Source organism: Brassica oleracea, chromosome C4, assembly GCF_000695525.1.
Source record: "Brassica oleracea var. oleracea cultivar TO1000 chromosome C4, BOL, whole genome shotgun sequence".
NCBI classification, from domain to species: domain Eukaryota; kingdom Viridiplantae; phylum Streptophyta; class Magnoliopsida; order Brassicales; family Brassicaceae; genus Brassica; species Brassica oleracea.
In genome coordinates this window covers 20507797-20513335 of record NC_027751.1, presented here as the reverse complement: position 1 = coordinate 20513335, position 5539 = coordinate 20507797, and the positions used below count along the sequence as shown (strand labels likewise).

At 41.1% G+C, this 5539-nt stretch overlaps 1 pseudogene; it reads left to right on the top strand.

Annotated features, from left to right (window-relative positions):
- The window catches only part of LOC106338349, a 5369-nt pseudogene extending 795 nt beyond the window's left edge, over positions 1-4574 (top strand).
- The last annotated feature ends 965 nt before the right edge of the window (positions 4575-5539 follow it).

Here is a 5539-nt window from a genome sequence, read left to right as displayed (position 1 = left end):
TTTTGACTACTCAGATCATTCATTCCATCAAACACTTCTCTTATCTTGCTATCTGTTGTAAGCCAGCTGAGCCAACCCTGCAAATAAAAAAAATAAAAAAAGAGAGATCTCTGATCCAAATCAAAAAAAAAAAAAAAGAGAAAGCTGAAGAGTAATCCAGCTAGCTGAAGAGAAATCCAGCTAAGGGTGGTAAAGTCAGCTGGTGCCTAAATCTGTTAATACTTTCTTTCTGATTCATTGGGGTTTAGTTCTAGATCTTAAGTGGGCCACGAGTTGAGATTGGGGGTCGTGGGATTTATGGAGAACATTATCAAGAAGATTCAGATGATGAAAGTGATGATGGATCTCAGGCTAGTCAGCATGGTAGAAACTACAACCGCAGGCGACCAGCTACTGATAACCTAGGAAATCTCAAGCTTAGAATCCCTTCATTCCATGGGAAGAATGATCATGATGCTTACTTAGAGTGGGAGAAGAAGATTGAACTTATCTCAGGCTAGTCAGAATGGTAGAAACTACAACCGCAGGCGGCTAGCTACTGATAACCTAGGCAATCTCAAGCTTAGAATCCCTCCATTCCATGGGAAGAATGATCCTGATGCTTACTTAGAGTGGGAGAAGAAGATTGAACTGGTTTTCAATTGCCAGCAGCTCACTGAGGAGAGAAAAGTGAGACTAGCAGCTACTGAATTCTGTGGATATGCTATTAGCTGGTGGGATCAGATTGCTACTACCAGGAGACGCAATGGAGAGCCTCAAGTAGCTTCCTGGTTTGAGATGAAAACTGTGATGAAGAAGAGATTTGTTCCTAATCACTATGGAAGAGATCTACACCAGAAGTTGAGGAGGCTTTCTCAAGGGTCTAAGAGTGTAGAGGACTATCACCAGGAGATGGAAACACTCATGTTAAAAGCTGATTTAGAAGAAGGTGTAGAAGCTACTATGGCAAGATTCCAAGGAGGTCTTAACAGAGATATACAAGATAGGTTGGAGCTACAAGAATATGAGGACATGGATGAACTGCTACATAAAGCTATCTTGATTGAGCAGCAGAACAAGAGGAAGAGCTCTACCCGGTCTTCATATACTCCTGCTTCAAAACCGGCCTACTCCAAGGAAGATAAGCCATGGGATAAGTCTAAGGATGGTTCTTCTTCAGTAGAGACCAAGAGATATGACAAGGGTAAAGGAGTAGCAACATCTACTAAGACAAGGAACATCAAGTGTTTCAAGTGTCATGGTTTTGGCCACTATGCTAATGAGTGCACCAACAAGAAGGTGATGACTATCTTAGCCAACGGGGAGGTGATATCTGAAGAGGAGGACGCCGGCCAAGAGTCAGATGAGGAAGGCGTGGAGTACCCTGTCCGTGGAGAGCTACTAGTCACCAGGAGACTTCTCAATGCTCAACCTAAAGCCAAAGAAGATGAGCAAAGGGAAAACTTGTTCCACACCAGATGCTTGGTTCAAGAAAAGGTTTGCAGCTTGATCATTGATGGAGGAAGCTGTACTAATGTAGCAAGTGCTGAGTTGGTGGAGAAGTTGGGTCTTCAAGTGTTCAAGCATCCTAAACCATATCTCTTGCAATGGATCAATGACGAGGGTGGATTACAGATCACCAAGCAAGTGAAGGTCTTGCTATCAGTGGGAAAGTACCAGGATGAGATCACTTGTGATGTAGCACCCCTTGAAGCTAGCCACATCCTTCTGGGACGTCCATGGCAGTATGATAAGAGATCAGTACATGATGGCTTTACCAACAGATACACTTTTATCCATAAGGAGAAACAAGTTACCCTGGCGCCAATGACCCCTCAGGAGGTACACCAGGATCAGATGCATCTCAAAAAGAAGAGAGGAGAGTCCAAGGCCGCCAGCAAGTCCTTGCTTCTTGAAGAGACCAGCCAGGTAAGTAAACTCAACCTCTTTGCTACTGCTAAAGATATCAAAACTGCTATGATTGAACAATCAAATTTGATACTAGTAGGTTATAAAGAATTGTTGATCTCTACTACTAACCCTGCTCCTGAGATTCCAGAGGAGATTGAGTGTCTTTTGCAGAAGTATAGAGATGTGTTCCCAGAGAACAATCTAATAGGTCTGCCGCCTATTAGGGGAATAGAGCACCAGATTGATTTTGTACCAGGAGCTACTTTACCAAACCGTCCAGCATACAGGACCAACCCTGTGGAGACCAAGGAGCTTCAGAAACAAGTCAATGAGCTAATGGAGAAGGGACATATCAGGGAGAGTATGAGTCCTTGTGATGTACCTGTCCTCTTGGTGCCAAAAAAAGATGGAAGCTGGAGGATGTGTGTGGACTGCAGAGCCATCAACAACATAACAGTTAAGTACAGGCATCCTATTCCTCGCTTAGATGATATGTTAGATGAGTTACATGGTTCATGTGTCTTTTCTAAAATTGATTTAAAGAGTGGTTACCACCAGTAGAATGACAGAAGGAGATGAGTGGAAAACTGCTTTTAAAACTAAGCTAGGACTGTATGAATGGCTTGTGATGCCTTTTGGGCTTACTAATGCACATAGTACTTTCATGAGATTAATGAATCATGTCATGAGAGCTTTGATAGGACGATTTGTAGTTGTTTACTTTGATGATATCCTGATTTACAGCAAGACTATGAAAGAACATGTTAACCAATTGAAACAAGTTCTAGATGTGCTTAGAAAAGAAAATCTGTATGCTAACTATAAGAAGTGTTCTTTTGGCACAGATAACCTTGTCTTTTTAGGTTTTGTTGTGACGTTGTGACTTCACAGAGCATACAGGTTGATGAGGAAAAAGTGAAAGCTATCAGGGAGTGGCCAATTCCTAAATCTATTGGAGAGGTCAGAAGTTTTCATGGACTTGCTGGCTTCTACAGGAGGTTTGTGAGAGATTTCAGTACGGTTGCAGCACCACTGACTGAAGTGATCAAAAAGAGTGTAGGTTTCACTTGGGGACCAACCCAAGAAGAGGCCTTTCAAATGCTAAAAGAGAAGTTAACAAGTGCTCCTTTACTTGCACTTCCTGACTTTTCTAAAACTTTTGAAATTGAATGTGATGCATCTGGTATTGGGATTGGAGCTGTGTTGATGCAGGATAAGAAACCCATAGCTTACTTCAGTGAGAAACTAGGAGGCGCCACCTTGAACTATCCTACCTATGACAAGGAGCTGTATGCCTTGGTGAGAGCTTTACAAGTGTGGCAACATTACTTGTGGCCTAAGGAGTTTGTGATCCATACAGATCACGAATCCCATAAACATCTCAAAGGGCAACAGAAGCTGAACAAGAGACATGCCAGGTGGGTGGAGTTCATTGAGACCTTTCCTTATGTCATCCACTACAAGAAAGGTAAGGAGAATGTAGTGGCTGATGCACTCTCCAGAAGGTATACTCTTTTATCTTCAATGGAAACTAAACTCTTAGGATTTGAACATATCAAATCTTGCTATGCTAATGATCCTGAGTTTAAAGATGTGTTTAGAGAATCTGAGAAACATGCTAGTGGAAAATTCTACCAAATTTGTGGTTGTTGACAGATTTTCTAAGATGGCTCACTTCATACCTTGTCATAAAACTGATGATGCATCTTTGGTAGCTGATCTATTCTTTAGAGAAGTTGTTAGATTGCATGGTATGCCTAGGACTATAGTTTCTGATAGAGATACTAAGTTCCTTAGGTATTTCTGGAAAACTCTGTGGGGAAGGAACTAAGCTATTGTTTTCAACTACTTGTCATCCCCAAACTGATGGTCAAACTGAATCAGTCAATAGGACATTGTCTACTCTTTTGTGTGCCATCATTAAGAGTAACATTAGGACATGGGAGGATTGTTTACCACATGTAGAATTTGCATATAACAGAGCAGTGCATTCAGCTACTATACCACATGTGGAGTTTGCATATAACAGAGCAGTGCATTCAGCTACTAAACTCTAACCTTTTCAAGTTGTTTATGGTTTTAACTCACTGTCTCCTCTTGATTTATTTGCTTTACCTTTAAAAGAACAAACTAACCTTGATGGCAAGCAAAAGGCCGAGTTTGTTTTGTCTTTGCATGAACAGGTCAGGAAGAACATTGAGGAGAGGACCAAGATGTATGAGAGACAGAAGAACAAGGGGCGCAAGGAGCTAGTACTTGAACCGGGTGATCTTGTGTGGATTCACATGAGAAAAGAGTGGTTTCCTGTTGAGAGGAAATCAAAGTTGCTACCAAGGAAAGATGGACCTCTCAAAGTGCTGAAGAGAATCAACAACAATGCCTACCAGATTGATCTTGAAGGAAAATATACAATCAGTTCTACTTTCAATGTTTCTGACTTGGATCCTTTTATTGCAGATGATTTGGATTTGAGGTCAAATCCTTTTAAAGGAGGAGGGGATGGTGTAGCCATGACCAGAGACATAGAAGAGGAGCTGAGTGAGCCTGAGGAGGATGAGCCAAGTGATGAGACTGTCGTAGAAGAGAGGTGTGAAGCTGAGGATACTGAAGAGACCAGAACCAGAGTGAGATACCATGTGAGCCAACCAGTGTGTGGAGTGGACCAATTACTAGATCAAGGCTGAGAGCACAAGAGGAAAGGTTCCAGGAGATAGCCAAAATCGTGGGCCTTGGATCAAGACAAGGAGATCAAGATAAACCAGCCTGTTGGTTTAATTTAATTACTTTGTAAGGGCTTTGGTTATTGGGCTTTCATTTAATTTAAACCAAAGACAATTATGATTTTAAAATAAACCAATTTCAATTGGATTAGGATTAGAATTAGAATTAAACCATTCTGGTTTACTTCTAGGGTTTCTGTTTGTCGATGTTTTAAGAAACATGGGGACACCGGTTTTGCTTTCTGAACTTTCAATCTAAGAATTATTCAGTCAACTTTGTTGCCTTGTCTCTAGCTTTCTCTGTTCAGCTCAAGAACATTGATCTCACTTAAAGGAAGGAATTCTTTGTGAATCTCATCTTAGACAATACAAGGTGATCTTGTGTCTTTGAGTAGCAAAACAGCTTCTGAGCAATCCATAGCTCTTTAGCAAAGTCCATCATCATCATCTATCATCTACCCACACGCCTTGATACAGATCGAGTCTTTGATTCTCTGTTTGCAAGGATTATCAAAGCATTTACGCCCAATACATAGAAGATAGAGAGATGGCCGAACCCTAGAGAGAGGAGAGAAAGAGAGAACCGACTTTATGGAGAGAGAGAGAGGCGGCCACACACACAAGACTAGGAGAAAAGGAAACCCTATTTCTTTTTCCTTATAAGTTTATGTTTTAGTAGTTTTCCTAAATCTAGATGGATTAGGATATGTACTATTTCCATTTATCTTTATCTTGTAATCCTTATATAAAGGAACCCCCATTGATCATTAATAATAACACAGAAATATTCAATCTCTAAACTCTCTAATTATAACACGTTATCAGCACGATAGACTCCCAAAACCCTGAGAAAGAAAATCGCCAACCCCTAACCCTAAATCCGGCGCAACTTAAAATCGATCGATCTCTCAAACGCTGAGGAGCCAGAT